The sequence below is a fragment of the Typopeltis vanoorti genome, chromosome 6, assembly GCF_054136105.1.
Source record: "Typopeltis vanoorti isolate ZY-2024b chromosome 6, IOZ_Tvanoo_1.0, whole genome shotgun sequence".
In the NCBI taxonomy this organism is placed as follows: Eukaryota; Metazoa; Arthropoda; class Arachnida; order Uropygi; family Thelyphonidae; genus Typopeltis; species Typopeltis vanoorti.
Genome location: NC_143554.1, coordinates 1926132 through 1943777, shown reverse-complemented (window position 1 = coordinate 1943777; position 17646 = coordinate 1926132). Strand labels below are relative to the sequence as shown.

The following is a 17646-nucleotide window of genomic DNA, read 5'->3' as shown; positions in this document are numbered from 1 at the left end:
ACTCCCTGCCGCCTTCCTACAGAATATGTGATCATATATTAGCAAGTCTTACAGCCTTACTAACATCAAAGTTTGCTCAATTCCCCATACACCTCTTGCTCATTTACAGTCAGTCACACTTCCCCATCATCAACTGCTCTCAATCTCTCCATGAGATTCACAAGAATGAAAGAACTTTATGAACTGCTCATTAAGTATCTCCACTATATCTTCTGCAGCAGTTGTCCTTATACCATTTTCTCCAATCAATATCATCCTTACATAATCATTCATTTTTTTTTTTGCTGGCTACATATTAAAAGAGCTCTCTAGGATTCTTTTTGGCTTCATTAGCTAACTGCTGCTCATACTTCACTTTTGCTATCATTACCAATGAAGTCATCCTCCTTACCTGGTCTCTGCAATGGTAATGGAATTGGTTATTACCACTTCTCTTATGCTGCCTCAATAATGCCCTTTTCCTCTTCATTCATCCATTTCACATCTACCTTATTTAACTTTCTGATCCTTGGAATACATTTAGACATTGCTTCCACTAGATAGTTCTTGAATATTCCCCAAGCTGCATTGATCGCTTTTCCAGCTAACTCCTCATTCTATGCTACAACTGCAAGCTGTCTCCCAAGCTCTTCATAATCACCACCCTTGCAGTTCGACATATACCTTTTTCTCACAGCGGTCCTCCCTCTGCTGGCAACCACCCAGGTAATCATTTCATGGTCACTCTCGCCAACTGGAGGGTGATTTCACACCTCATTTATAATTACATCCTCTGATGAGATGATCAAATCCAAGACCCTCAATCCTCTTGTGCCCTCTGTCACATACTGTCTGGGGTAGTTGTCCCTCAAAAACTTAAGAAACTCATTTTCTTTACTTGCAGTTGCTATCTCATCTTCCCAGTCTATATTGTAATAATTAAAATCACCCATAATGATCACTGTTTTCTTATTTGTTTGACTAATTTGATTATACATTTCATAGTCACTACCACCACATTACCAGGTCTATAACAACATCCAACCAAGTATTTCATTCCATTCAGCTCTATCTCACATCATACTGCCTCAAAAGTACTGGCACTATTTCCCTCTTGCATTTCTACTTTGTATGGACATAACTCTTTCTCTATCATTAATAGCACCCCCCCCTCCCTTTTTACCCTTTCTATCTTCATGAAATACCTCATACCCTTCCATCTCTATTTCTGTCAAGATGTCGACCTCGTCCAGTCATGACTCACTTATTCCAACAATTTTGGGGTGAACAGACTCAATTAATGCAACCATTTAATTTGCCTTGTTTAAAAGTGCAGGCCATAAAATTAGAAGTACTGTAAGGAAAACTAAATTAGAGTATGAAAAGAAATTGGGTGTGCAGGCCAAAGGCAACCCAAAATAATTTTATCAGCATGCTAGAAGTCAATGAAAAAAATGAATGTAGAAGAATAACTTTAGTAAATGCAGATGGAAACCTTGTGTCATAATCAGATAAGTTTATTCTAATAATGAGTATGCATTTTGCTAAGATCTATTAATCCTGTGTATGAAACATGGTGAAATGAGCTATCAATACAGTGGATGAGAAAACAGACATGCATGAGGAGGAGTTTCAAGAGCTGTTGCATAGTCTAAATAAGAATTTTGCAATATGTCAGATGGGAAATCAGGATATATGCTAAAGGAATTCAGCTGAATTAGCTAGGCCCTTCATATGTTTGTATAACTTGGGTCTCAGCTCGGAGAGGAATGTTCTTTTTATTATTATTATTATGATGATGATTAAGACAGACCTCAAGGGAGTCAGAGACTCATCGAAGAAGGCCACTTACTACACACACCAATGGGAATCCATTCCAATCATGCACCACCCTCTGAGAGAAAAATCTAGCCCTCACCTATGAATGAGAATGAAGGCTGCTAATCATAGCAGCCTTCATTCTCAACTTCCAAGGATGCTCTCTTGTCCTTTCCCACCCTCCATAAATTGAAAAATTCCACCAATTGAAATTCTGTATGACCCTTTCAGAAGTTTGTAAGTCTCAATCATATCACCCCCCCCCTCTTTCTCCTGTTTGCTAGTCTCTGTAGTCTACAAATTTTCAATCTGTCTTCATAATCATGATATATACTGATTCATAATCAGTATATATCATTTTTAACACTCTCCTTTGTACTCTCTCCAATATATCAGAGTCACAACGGAAACCAGGAGACCAGACCTGCACACAACAGTCCAAGTGAGGTCTTATCAAAACCTTGTAAAAAGGCAAAATGACATCCCTATCTTTAAGTGTAAACATTCATTTCAGCATTGCTACATGGTCCCTGAACTTCAACTTCCTATCTATTAACACTCCAAGATACCTAGCCTCATCAGTTTCTTCTAGCATAATCCGACCAATATAATATGCATTCAATATCTAATCACGCTGAAGTGAATGACTACATTTACTGACATTGAACTGACACCCATTTTGCCACGCATAATTCCAGCCTATTCAAATCATTCTGCAAGTACTGCATATCAGCAGCATTCCTGATTAACCTACCTATCTTTGCATCATCAGCAAATAGCAGAATGTTTCTTGTCAAAATCCTTCCCAATATCATTGATGTACAGATTGAATAACAGTGGACCAAGCACTAATCCTTGTGATATACCACTTGTTACTTTAAATCTTGCAGACTCACATCCCCCCATACTACTTTTTGATATCTGTCAGTTGGCCATCCTCTTATCCATGCTAATATTCTATAACCCAAATCCATTTTCCCAAATTTCTATACGAGTCTATCATGCTGTATTCTGTCAAAAGCCTTAGCAAAATCCAAAAGTACCATGGTGTATCCATTCTCCTTGTGTAGTTAAATGGTAACATTGTTATAGAATGTGAGCAAGTTGCTAAAACATGACTTTCCCTTAGTAAACTCATATTGCTCATTGCAAAGTAGAGATTCATTGTCAACCCATTTCTGAAAGTGAGCCCTAACCAATTTTTCCAAAATCTTCACCACCACTCCTGAGATATCACTTGTGCAATGGAATTACCATAAATTCCTTCCATTCCTGCGGAATCTTCCCTGTTCTGAGACTCACATTAAACAGTCTGGTCAAAGATATTGGTCAATTTGTGCAATAGCTCTAATACCTCATCCTCATACACCCGTGTTTCTTTATCCAGTGAAGAAGTAGCAGTGAGCTCAATGTCGCATACATCAGGTTAATAGCTTTCAATAAAATGGGCACTCATTAGCCGAACGACCTCTTCTGCATCTGTAACTCTCATGCCATCTGGATTTAGAAGAATTATCCTTTCATATTCATTCTTTCTTTCACTTGCAGCATATCAATAGAATTCTTGTGGGTTGTCTTTAGCATGCAAAGCCAGTTTCTTTTCATACTCAGACTTTGCTTTCCATACAACGATTGTGACTATTATAGCCTGCTGCTTATAATGTTCATAACTGATGTCATCCTTATGCACACGGTATTCCTTCCATATCATCCTTTTCTTACAAATCTCTTGTTTAATAAGATTATACATCCATTTAACCCCTACTCTATTTATTCTTCAAACTCTTGGGACACATTCTGATATCACATCATTTAAGTATTTTTAAAGGCTTCCAATGCACTGTCGATATTCTTTCCATCCAGCAACTGATCCCATTCCAGTGAACTCAGTATACTCCTCGGTTGATCATAATTTTCTGCTTCGTAGTTCAGCATGTACCTTTTCTGAATGAAACATTCATAAACTTAGTCACTTCCCAAGTGAGTACTGCATGATCACTGTCACCAACCAGAGGCAGAATAGTTATGTCTTTAACTTAAACGCCCTCTGACACTATAATCAAATCTAATGCTCTTTGACCTCGAGTTCCTTCTGTCACATGAGAAAGTTATTCTGCAACAGCTCAATAAATGCACTTTCATTCTTCTCATGAGATTCTACTGCTACCCAATCAATATTTGGTTAATTAAAGTCTCCCATTATGATTATTCTTTTTGCACTCATCTTTTCTATTTGGTGATGCATTTCTTCATCACTAGCAACTGATCCACCAGGTCTGTAACAACACCCCACTATGTAATTGATCTTGTTAGATTCCACCTCACACCAGATGACTTCAAACACACTGCCACATGAAATATTATTATTAGTAGTAATACTACAATCATAGGTCTAAATTCTAACTGGATTCAAGTCATCTGATATCATTAGCAGCACGCCCCTCCTCTCTATCCTTCCTTAAAATACTGTGCCCTTGACACTCAATACCAGTTAGTATGTCTGATTCTGACAGCCAGGTCACACTAATACCTACAATCTGAGGTCGCAGCATACTGACTAAGGCAACAAACTCTACCCCTTTGTTTCTGATACTCCTAGCATTCGTGTACAGACATAATAATCAAGTTGTTTGTTCTATTATATAGTCTTGTTTGCAATCTGCCTGACACAATTGGACAACTTGCAGATCTCTATCTTCTCTAATGACTTATACATGTAAGTCCAACCGGACCAATCAAGGTTGAGCAGAGATGGGTCTGGTTCGGACCCATTTTTGCTCACGCTTGATGGGTCCAAATCAGACGAACATAAAGCTGAAATTGTTCCCTCCTCATCAACATTTTCATGACAAAGCCCATTCCCGTCATTAACAGTTATATGACATTGTTGCTCTTACACTCACATTCACAACAAACAAAATTAAATTATAAAAGAATATTTATTAACTAGCTTATGTTTTGCTAGATTCCAAACCAGTATTCACAGAGCAAAATCCACGACAATGAGTAAGTCGAACAATTCCAATTGTAATACACAACTAATCTCAAGTCCTAAGCTGGGGACTCTAATGTTGTATAAATAAAGTTATTACATTTTTTTTTAAATAACGAAACCTGTAGTGCGATCATAATTAACAGAAACACACGTTTTAACCACAGTGAAAATTATTTAATTGTAAATATTTCACCCTAAGTATCTTAGGACATCATCAGTACAGTAGTTTAAAACAATAATAGGAATAACATACAGTCAGGGCGCATGATTACAATAGAATCTATTAAATGTGTGTAACGTGTTACAGAATTTTACAAAAAAAAAATGATTTAACACAATTTTGTATGACAATTTCCCATACTTTAGGAATAGCAAGAATGTCGTTGCGGTTTAAGTTTCGTCTGTGTAGTAGGGCTTCAGAACTTTCTTTGTATAAACGTTTTCATGTTAATATAAAGATCTATGTAAAAGTTTGGACTTTTCCCAATGGATCCTATGGTTTGGATTTTCAATTCCGTGTTGAGAGAGGCCAGATTTCCGTATAATCTACTGGTTTATTCGTTTCTGCAATGTCACCACCTGGATGATATATTCTTGCAAAGTGCTCACTCAGTAACTCAGCTATCTCAACTGATTCAGTTACCTCCCTACCATCGGCATTCTTTAAAATCATTCTGCCATGTACATTTTTCCTTATACTTGCTACATATCTAAAAAATGTTTAGGATTCTCTTTAGCCTGCCTGCATGGCCAATGTTCTTTCGTAATCCTTTTTTGCTTTTCTTACCACACTCGTCACCCTTCTGGCCTGCGCTTTATACCGTTCATGTGCCTGCCGGTCACCTTTCTCCTTAAATTCCCTCCATAGTTGTTTCTTTTTTTGCAGCTCAAGCTTAATGGTGTTATTAATCCATTTAACCCCTACAATGTTGAATGAAGTGGAGGTGAGTAGTCTATTGCATAACCTCAATGTCAATACATCTGTGGGGGTTGGATGGTATACCAGCTCGTGTAGTACGAGAAGCAGCTAATGAATTGTCAGTACCCTTGACCATTTTGTTTAATTTGAGTCTCGGGTCTGGGTTAGTCCCGAGCGGGTGGAAGGAGAGGAAAATAGTTCCACTGCATAAAGGTGGTTCCAAGACTGCTGTTGTAAATTACCAACCGTAATTTACAACAGCAGTAAATTTCATCTAAATTTACAATTTAGATGAAAATGGGATATTGTATGGGGGACAACATGGTTTTGTGAAGGGTAGATCATGCCTCAGTAACTTGCTCACGTTTTATAACACAGTGACAGCTGAACTGGATAGGGGTAATGGGTTTACAGTGATACTACTGGACCTTGCCAAGGCCTTTGACAGGATACCACATGGAACCCTAATCAGTAAACTGGAGCAGATGGGGATAGATATAGGGTTGGTAAGATGGATAGGAGGGTGGTTGAAGGAGAGATACCAGAGAGTGGTTTATTCAGGAGTGGAGTCTAAAAGACGTCTTGTGACTAGTGGAGTGCCGCAGGGCTCTGTTCTTGGACCACTGCTTTTCAATTTGTTCATCAATGATATTGGAAAGGATTTGAGAGGAAATGTTCACTTGTTTGCTGATGATGCAAAGTTGGGTAGAGCAATTGTGAGTGCACAGGATGTCAAAATTTTACAGGATGATTTGGATAGTTTGGAGGACTGGGCTAGGAAAAATGGATGTCAGTTTAATGTGGCAAAGTGTAAGGTTATGCACTTTGGGGTGAAAAGAATAGCAGCAGTATATCGCATAGGTGGAACCGTACTCCAGGAGATTGATGAGGCCAGGGATTTGGGAGTGCTGGTGGATCGGGAGTTGAAGTTTAGGGGGCACATTGCAAAAGTAACTAAAACAGCTCACCAAATCACTTGGCTTATGAAAAATACTTTAACATGCAGAGAGAAGCAAGTTGTTGTTCCTCTGTATCGAGCCTTGATAAGACCCCAACTGGACTTCTGTGCCCAGTTATGGGCACCAGGGGTAATGGGTTTCTTCGTGATGGGGAGGAAGTGGAGAGGGTCCAGAGACGAGTGACCAAGATGATAGCAGGTCTGTGGAATGAACCTTATGAGAATAGGTTGAGGATTTGTGGATTGCAGAAATTGGACGATAGGCGAAGGAGGGGTGATATGATTGAGACATTCAAATTACTGAAGGGTTTTTATAAGATTGATCCAGAAGATATTTTTGAAAATATGACTGGTGGTGGGAGGACTAGGGGCCATGCATTGAAGCTGGGCAAGAGCATGGTTGACAAGGGTGTTAGAGCTAGGTTTTTTACTTGGAGAGTGGTGAATGAGTGGAATAAGCTTCCAGAGTCTGTTGTGGGTGCTACGACCGTGAATGAGTTCAAGGCAAGATATGATAGATACTGTGTGAATGTTGAATAGTTGTTCCAGACACGATGTTAGGGCCTCCCTCGATGAGTCTGTCGACTCCTTGGAGTTTCACGGAACAACAATAATAATAATAATAATAATAATTTCTTTATGTTCTGAGATTCCATCAAATCTCCCGGTGCCCATAAAATCTATCAAAAAGCAAGTCATTCCTTACTACTCATCAGTTATGAGTTTCTAAGCATGAATTAGCAACAAACAATTCAAATATTACAGAACTAGAAACTGACTTGTCAAATATGTTAAATTAAGAATTGCTACAATTAATTATAACTGTCTGAAAGAATTCAGGAAAAAAAAAGCTTTTGATAAAAGCAATAGTGCTCTACATATTAAATACCTTAATCTATTAAATTGATCAAAAAAGATTAACAAATTACCAATGGAAAAATGGGTAGTCAATTTATCTAACTGTCCACTAACAAAAGATGAATTAAATATTCTTGCAAGAGGTCATAAATTTGCGATTTCACCAAAATGTTTCCCATATTTAGACTTCATACATAATATAGAAAGAAACGTCAACCATCTCTCCAACAGACTTCGATCTGAAGTAGCTAAAGTGATCTACAATGACAATCCTTCCGAATTAAATATCCCACCATCAGAATTGAAAGCTATTATTTCCTTAAAACATAATAAAAACATAATCATTACCAGAGCTGATAAAGGAAATACCACTGTGGTTCTTGATACAAACTCATATGACCGAAAAATGAATTTACTTCTTCGAGATCATAATACTTACGCCAAATTGGATTACGATCCTACAAAACGTCAACTCAGAAAATTAAATAAGCTACTTAATGAAACTTCCTTCTTAGATGAAGAAACGATAAAAAAAACTTAGAAATACCATGCAAGACCTCCTAGAATTTATGGTTTACCTAAGAACTACACAAAACTAATGTTCCACTTAGACCCATCGTAGACTCTTGTTGAGAGGCTTATACGCTGGTTAAACATGATAACTAATATTTAAGGAATTGACAGAGTATACTAGAAATATAAATTAAATAAACTTTAATATACACTTTCCGATATTTCGGCAAACGTCATGTTGCCATCTTCTTGGGAACTTAATACAAAGACACGTACACACAAGTACTACATAACAGCAAATGAGAACTGAAGCTAGGAAGCTAACGTTTTCCTAAAGTCCTGGTGGTGCCCCCCTGGCAGGCTATATTGGTGGTTCTTGGCCTTTGGGCTGAAGTTCTTCTGATAATTGTTTCCCAAATTTGGGGCAGTCTCATGCATCCAAATTTGTTGAGGTTTGGCATGTTCCTAAGGGCTGAGGCTGATTCCATGAATAGTCTTTCATACTTGAACTTGCTGCGGTGTATGATGTGGCTTTCTTCCATCTTATTCTGTGGCGAGTATCCAGAGCGTGGTCTGCAAGCCCAGAGTGGCTGTACTGGTGAAATCGGATGTAATCCTTGTGTTCTGAGATTCTGATATTTGCTGTCCTGCCTGTTTGGCCAAAGTAAGACAATTTACAGCTGCAAGGGACCTGGTACACACCAGGTAGGTCTAGGGGAAGTGGTTGGTCTTTAGTGGAGCGGATAAGGGATGCCAATTTTCTATGTGGTCTATAACAAGTGGTTAAGTCGTGTTTTCTTAAGATTTTGTTGATTTTTTCCGAGGTGCCTCGGATGTAGGGAATGGTGATGGATTTAGAGTAATCTTTTTTGTGAAGGGGAGGGGTTGGTGGGTTGTGGATAACTGGGTTAAGTATTCTCTGGATTTGGGGGGGGGGGGTTAGCCATTGGCTGAGAAAGTGTCATGGATGTGATTTAGTTCAGTGGTTAGGGCTTGATCATTTGAACAGATTATTTTTGCCATGTTGAATAGTGTCTTAATAACTCCATATTGTTGTGAGGGGGGGGGGGGTTAATGGGATTGTTGGTGAATGTTTCTGCCTGTATGGGTGGGTTTTCTATAAACTGAGAAAATCAAGGTTCCATCAGGTTGGTGGGTGACTAGTGTGTCTACGAAGGGGAGGTTATTGTTTTCCTCTTTTTCCAGGGTGAACTTGATTCAAAGTGTTGGTTGTTTTTATGTGTTAGCAAGGAGAGGAGTGAATCCGGGCCATGTGGCCAAATAGCAAACACATCATCAACATAGCGAAGCCATATGGTAGGTTTTTGTGGGGCTGAGTTTAAGGCTTTCTCTTCAAAAGTCTATATAAAGAAGTTGGCCAAGGGTGAGGAAAGTGGTGAACCCATGGCTGTCCCCTCTATCTGTTTGTAAAATTTTTCCTGCCAAACGAACTAGCCTGAGTTTATTGTAAACTGAAATAGGGCTGAGATATCGGGAGGAAATTTAGCTTGGATTAGCTCTAGGGTTTCTTTGAGGGGGTACATTCGTGAATAGGGAGGAGACATCAAAACTGACCATTATGTCATTATGTTGCAGTGTAAGGTTTTCTATACTGGCTTTGAGGTGTGCCGAGTTTTTTTATGTGTGATGGTATGTTGCCAGTATAGTGTGAGAGCGCTTTGGCTAAATGCTTGGCTAGTTTGTAAGTGGGGGAATTAATGCCATCCACTATGGGGTGTAATGGCACATTTTCTTTATGTATTTTAGGGAGCCCATATATGCGGGGAGGGGGGGGTTTAGAGTTATAGGGTTTTAGTCTTTTGTTAACCTCCACAGGCGAAGAAGTAACCTTCTTAAGGAGCTTATGGAGTTTTCTAATTTGTGAGTTGGTGGGATTGTAATTAATGGGGAGGTAAGTGGATCGATCTAATAGCAAAGCCTTGAGCTTACCTGTGTAGTCATTAAGGTTGAGTACCACAGTGGCGTTCCCCTTATCCGCTTTGGTGATCCCTATTTCATTGTTTCTCTTCAATTCTTGTAGTGACTTGTATTCATTAATAGATATGTTGGATTTTGGAGGTTTTGCTTTTTTGAGAACACAGGCTACATCCAATCGAATATCGTTGGTGATGTGGCTTGGAAGTTGGCGAATTCCGCGTTCAATTTAGATCATTAATTCCTCGGCCGGTAATTTCTTAGGAGCAATGGCGAAGTTGTGACCACGTGACAGACCGTTGAGTGCTTCAGGCTTCAAGTTCACTGAAGAAAGGTTAACTACAGTGTTGGTTTCTAGTTTAGGTTTGGACGCCGAGTTCTTTATTAATTTATCAAACTTGATATGTCGGCTCTGTATTCGATCGAATTCTTTATTAGCTGCTGTACACGAGACGTCATGTAGGACTGACCAAAGCTCGTGATTAAGCGTATGTGAAAGCTCATTCTCTGGCGCTAAAATAGCTCTGTTTATGTCGGCTAGGGAACCGCGTGTAGCGGTAATTTGCTCCCGAAGTAAAGCCTGGCTTACCCGGTTGTAGATACGGAGAGCTTTCTGTGAGACGAATTTTTAAATTTTACACAGGTTGGGATAACTTGATTATCCCGGCAGCGTTTTAGGAATCCAGACGGTTAAGTTGTCTGGATAACTTAAGCTTTTGCCGTAATGGCGGGCCTTGCGTGCGAACTCCGTGGATGATCATTATTCTTGTTGAGAGGCTTATACGCTGGTTAAACATGATAACTAATATTTAAGGAATTGACAGCGTATACTTTAATATATACTTTCCGATATTTCGGAAAGTTAGTTTAAGTTAGTACTTGTGTGCATGTGTCTTTGTATTAAGTTCCCAAGAAGATGGCGACGTGACGTTTGCCGAAATATCAGAAAGTATATATTAAAGTTTATTTAATTTATATTTCTAGTATATGCTGTCAATTCCTTAAATATTAGTTATCATGTTTAACCAGCGTATAAGCCTCTCAACAAGAATAATGATCATCCACGGAGATTCCTTCGCACGCAAGGCCCGCCATTACGGCAAACTGAAGCTTAAGTTATCCAGACAACTTAACCGTCTGGAATTCCTAAAACGCTGCTGGGATAATCAAGTTATCCCAAACTGTGTAAAATTTAAACACCACTTCCTCTCACAGAAAGCTCTCCGTATCTACAACCGGGCAAGCCAGGCTTTACTTCGGGAGCAAATTACCACTACACGCGGTTCCCTAGCCGACATAAACAGAGCTATTTTAGCGCTACAGAATGTGCTTTCACATATGCTTAATCACGAGCTTTGGTCAGTCCTACATGACGTCTCGTGTACAGCAGCTAATAAAGAATTCGATCGAATACGGAGCCGACATATCAACAAGTTTGATAAATTAATAAAGAACTCAGCGTCCAAACCTAAACTACAAACCAACACTGTAGTTAACCTTTCTTCAGTTATCTTGAAGCCTGAAGCACTCAACACTCTGTCACGTGGTCACAACTTCGGCATTGCTCCTAAGAAATTACCGGCCGAGGAATTAATGATCCAAATTGAACGCGGAATTCTCCAATTTCCAAGCCACATCGCCAACGATATTCAATTGGATGTAGCCTGTGTTCTCAAAAAAGCAAAACCTCCAAAATCCAACATATCTATTAGTGAATACAAGTCACTACAAGAATTGAAGAGAAACAAAGAAATAGTGATCACAAAAGCGGATAAGGGGAACGCCACTGTGGTACTCAACCTTAATGACTACACAGGTAAGCTCAAGGCTTTGCTATTAGATCGATCCACTTACCTCCCCATTAATTACAATCTCACTAACTCACAAATTAGAAAACTCCATAAGCTCCTTAAGAAGGCTACTTCTTCGCCTGTGGAGGTTAACAAAAGACTAAAACCCTATAACTCTAACCCCCCCCCCCCCGCATATATGGGCTCCCTAAAATACATAAAGAAAATGTGCCATTACACCCCATAGTGGATGGCATTAATTCCCCCACTTACAAACTAGCCAAGCATTTAGCCAAAGCGCTCTCACACTATACTGGCAACACACCATCACACATAAAAAGCTCAGCCCACTTCAAAGCCAGTATAGAAAACTTTACACTCCAACATAATGACATAATGGTCAGTTCTGATGTCTCCTCCTTATTCATGAATGTCCCCCTCAAAGAAACCTTAGAGCTAATCCAAGCTAAATTTCCTCCCGATATCTCAGCCCTATTTCAGTTTACAATGAACTCAGGCTATTTCGTTTGGCAGGAAAAATTCTATAAACAGATAGAGGGGACAGCCATGGGTTCACCACTTTCCCCACCCTTGGCCAACTTCTTTATGGAGACTTTTGAAGAGAAAGCCTTAAACTCAGCCCCACAAAAACCTACCATATGGCTTCGCTACGTTGACGATGTGTTCGCTATTTGGCCACATGGCCCGGATTCACTCCTCTCCTTCCTAACACATAAAAACAACCAACACTTTGAATCAAGTTCACCCTGGAAAAAGAGGAAAACAATAACCTCCCCTTCCTAGACACACTAGTCACCCGCCAACTTGATGGAACCTTGGTTTTCTCAGTTTATAGAAAACCCACCCATACAGGCAGATACATTCACCAACAATCCCATTAACCCCCCCCTCACAACAATATGGAGTTATTAAGACACTATTCAACATGGCAAAAATAATCTGTTCAAATGATCAAGCCCTAACCACTGAACTAAATCACATCCGTGACACTTTCTCAGCCAATGGCTACCCCCCCCAAAAGAATCCAAAAAATACTTAAACCAGTTATCCACAACCATCCTTTCCCTCCACTTCACAAAAAAGATTACTCTAAATCCATCACCATTCCCTACGTCCGAGGCACCTCGGAAAAAATCAACAAAATCTTAAGAAAACACGACTTAACCACTTGTTATAGACCACATAGAAAATTGGCATCCCTTATCCGCTCCACTAAAGACCAACCACTTCCCCTAGACCTACCTGGTGTGTACCAGGTCCCTTGCAGCTGTAAATTGTCTTACTTTGGCCAAACAGGCAGGACAGCAAATATCAGAATCTCAGAACACAAGGATTACATCCGATTTCACCAGTACAGCCACTCTGGGCTTGCAGACCACGCTCTGGATACTTGCTACAGAATAAGATGGAAGAAAGCCACAGTCACACACCGCAGCAAGTTCAAGTCTTCTTCTTCTTCCTATCATGGAATATAGGCCATGTGGCCTGTTCCGGTCTCATGCCATCTCTTTCTTGGTCTAGCAAGTTCAAGTATGAAAGACTAGTCATGGAATCAGCCCCAGCCCTTAGGAACATGCCAAACCTCAACAAATTTGGATGCATGAGACTGCCCCAAATTTGGGAAACAATTATCAGAAGAACTTCAGCCCAAAGGCCAAGAACCACCAATATAGCCTGCCGGGGGGAAGGGGGGGGGCACCACCAGGACTTTAGGAAAACATTAGCTTCCTAGCTTCAGTTCTCATTTGCTGTTATGTAGTACTTGTGTGCATGTGTCTTTGTATTAAGTTCCCAAGAAGATGGCAACGTGACGTTTGCCGAAATATCGGAAAGTATATATTAAAGTTTATTTAATTTATATTTCTAGTATACGCTGTCAATTCCTTAAATATTAGTTACCATCATAGACTGTATCAGCAGTCCAACTTACAAGTTATCAAGATTCTTATCTAACCTTCTCCGCCCTCACATAGGCCACTCACAGTCTCTTCAATCAAAAATTCTACTGAGTTTCACACAAAAATTAAAGACATTCAACTATCAAAAACTGACTTGTTAATCAGCTTCAACATTGTCTCCCTCTTCACAAATATTCCCCATAAAGAAACAATAGAATTACTAACTCAAAAATTTCCATCTGATATAGTTGAATTGTTCAAGTTTGTTATTGCATCAGGTTACTTCACCTGGAAAGGTCAAATTTACAAGCAAGAAGAAGGAACAGCAATGGGATCTCCTTTATCACCAAACCCAGCAAACTTGTTTCCAGAAACCTTGAGGAAAAAATATTCACTTTTGAACCCAAACCAAAAATTTGGTTAAGACATGTTGATGATGTATTTGGAGCGTGGGATCATCCCGAACATGAATTACAACTGTTTCTTGATAAAATTAACCTTCTTCATCATCACATCAACTTTACATTAGAAAAATAATCTCCACAGGGTATCTCCTTTTTGGATTTACACATCCGAAGGAAAGAAGACTGTTCCATCGCCACGTCTGTCTTTCTCAAGCCTACATTCTCAGGTCGCTACATTCACAATTCTTCCGCTTATCATCCAACTCAGAAATCTGGCATTATTAAATCGCTAGTTTTCAGAGCACACAAATTCTGCTCCACTGAAGAATCTTTAAACCAGGAATTAGAAGTAATCAAAAATACAGCCATCCTAAATGGATATAATCCGAAAACAACTCAAAAAATCATCAGTCACTTTTCCACACATCAAACCAGACAGGAAGAAGTCCACAGGATTCCCATACCTTACGTCAAAGGCATCTCCGAACGTCTTTTTAAAATTATGAAGAAATACAATTTTGCCACTACTTACAAACCTATCAACCAAATTTACAACTTGTTACCTTATCCTAAGGAAAAACTCTCACCTTTGATGTTGCCTGGCGTTTATGAGATTCCATGCTCATGCTAATTGTCTTACTTTGGACAGTCAGGTAGGTCTGTTCAGAAATGCATCTCGGAACATCAAGACCACATTCGTCTTTTTAAACCGCAGAAATCTGGCCTCTCTCAACATGAAATTGAAAATCCAAACCATAGGATCCATTGGGAAAAGTCTAAACTTTTACATAGATCTTTATATTAACATGAAAACGTTGATACAAAGAAAGTTCTGAAGCCCTACTACACAGACAAAACTTAAACCGCAACGACATTCTTACTATTCCTAAAGTATGGGAAATATACAAAATTGTGTTGAATAATTTTTTTTTTTTTAAATTCTGTAACACGTTACGCACATTTAATGAGATTCTATTGTAATCATGCACCCTAACTGTATGTTATTTCTATTATTGTTTTAAACTACTGTACTGATGATGTCCTAAGATACTTAGGATGAAATATTTACAATTAAATAATTTTCACTGTGGTTAATACGTGTGATTCTTTTAATTATTAAAGTTATTACAGTTGTGAAAGAGTTGGTCTTAAAATGATTATCTCCAAAATTTTTAACAGATTAATACAGTCATACTTTTTAACATTAGGAGAATGCTTTCTTAAGGGAATGCTATTTCACTCTAAAAATAGCTTTTCTAACCTATAACAACTTCTACATAGCATATTGGTTTTTTTTTTTCACTTAATCCTGTGTGAAGGGGTGTCTAAAACATGGTCTAAAAGTCCTGACTTGTAATAATAATGGTAGCAAATCTATTTCTTATTTTCTGCAAGGCAGATGTAGATGGATCTTCCTATCTGTCCACAGGAGAATGAATCAAAATTGCTAATTTCACATGTGATATGAATTGTGTGCAAAGATTATATTTTATTAATACTTTGGCAACCTTTTCAGATACACTGCTGATATATGGAATAGTAATGTTTTGTTTTTGTATGGTTGAGAAGGAGAAAGCAGAGGGCAATGTAGTATTTCATCTATTTAGTGCGAGCTGTAGTCATTGGCCAAGTATGGAGAAGACAGTTGAATTCTGTGGAATGAGCTGCATCATTAGGCTTATTCCACAGAATGAGCTATGGAAGCTTATTCTGTGGAACGAGCATTATGGGTCAGTGAATTCCATACTGCTGGGTTGGATGATGTGATTGTTTATGCAGATATCTTCCTGTGTGTGTGTGTGTGTGTGTGTGTGTGTGTGTGTGTGTGTGTGTGTGTGTGTGTGTGTGTGTGTGTGTGTGTGTGTGTGTGTGTGTGTGCATGCGCGCGCACATGTGGTTTTTTATAAATGGAAAAAGGTAATGAACCATTTGAAAGGCAGGTGACTAACAGGTCAAGAAAAGGCAAACAGTTATTTGATTCTTTTTCTAATGCAAAGTGAATTGGGGGGGGGGGGGAAAGGGAAGATACAAAAGAATCCAAATTATCTTCCCCATGGGGCCATATGGTAAATCCTTATCAATCAACTGTGTAAAGTTCAGTGATAAGAGTTTGAAAGTAGCTGTGGTATACATGAAGCATTTTGTTCTTAAAATGCTTCATGTGATTGCAGTGCTTTTTTTATTTTATTTTTTGTAGATTTTTCCTTTCCAAGAAAAGTAACCTGCATGCATCATAAATTTGAATAATTTGAAGATATCAGGGGATAGGTTCTTCTTCTTCAACCTTTTGGTTCTGCCCACTGCTGGATAAAGGTCTTCCCCATGGTTTTCCAGACCACTTGATTTTCTGCATCTTCCATCCATCTCACTTCTGCAATTTGTTCCAGTTCATCCCTCCACCTTCTTCTCAGGGATAAGCTAAACTTCATTAATTCCAAAAGTGTTAGTTAGTAGTGCACATTTGCAAATGAGGAAGTGATATCTAAACTTACGATTATTTGTTTAACCAATGATTTCTAAATTCCAGTTAGCTAATTCACCTTCCAACTCTTGAAAGAGTTTGAAAGTCACTTAGCTTCGTCTCCTAGATGAAGAAACAAGCAAAATGTTAAGAGTTCATCATGCTAGACCTCCCTAACTTTATGGTCTTATCAAGATGCATAGAAAAAATGTTCTGTTAAGACCTACTATAAATTGAATAGGTGGTCCAACCTATAAGCTCTCTGGATTTATAGGAAATTCTTCCTCTTTCATTAAAAATTTAGTTCAAGAATAAAAGATCAGAATATTTTTACAACCCACAAATCTTTTAATCAGTTTTGATGTAGCTTCAACTCTTCACAAACATCTCCTGCTGGTTGATACAATGGAATTACCATTCAATGATCTTCCTCCTAATATTGTAAAATTGTTTGAATTTGTCATCAATTAAGGTTAATTTTGTGTCAAAACAATCTGAATTAATGACTCATTTTTTTCCCTCCTACTCTATCTGGTACAGATATATGGATGATGTATTTGCTGTGTGAAACTTTTGTCTGAACTTCATGATCTTGTGAAAATTAATTCAGTAAACCCAAGAATTAAATTTACTGTTGAAGTAAAAGTTACAATTGTCTTCTAGACATTCTTATTTTGACATCAGTCTAATGTCAATTTACAGTTCTTAGTACACAGGAAACTAACTTATACTGTTATTACATATATTAATGCTGCTTCCCATCATCCTCACTTAGAAATATAGTGTGATTACGATTTTAGTTCACTGTGCACATAAGCTATGTTTTACTGATTCTCTTTTAAATAATGAACTGTCAAGTATCAGAACTATTTTCATCTCTAATGACTACAATACAAAAATAATTGATAAAATAATTCATAATTATGGCAATCATCCTAATTCCTCTTGAGAAGAAGTTTCTAGAATTTCTATTCTATATGCTAATGAATTATCAGAGAAACTTCAAGACTTCTTGGACAGATTGACTGAAAAGTTTCTTTTCATCTATTTCATAAACTAAATTCCTTCCTAACCTCTCTGAAAGACAAATATCCTCC

At 38.4% G+C, this 17646-nt stretch overlaps 1 protein-coding gene across 1 annotated transcript in view; it reads right to left on the bottom strand.

The window, feature by feature from the left end:
- Positions 1-17646, bottom strand: part of PAN2 (PAN2-PAN3 deadenylation complex catalytic subunit PAN2) — a 717374-nt gene that overhangs the window by 292627 nt on the left and 407101 nt on the right. The window lies entirely within an intron of this gene.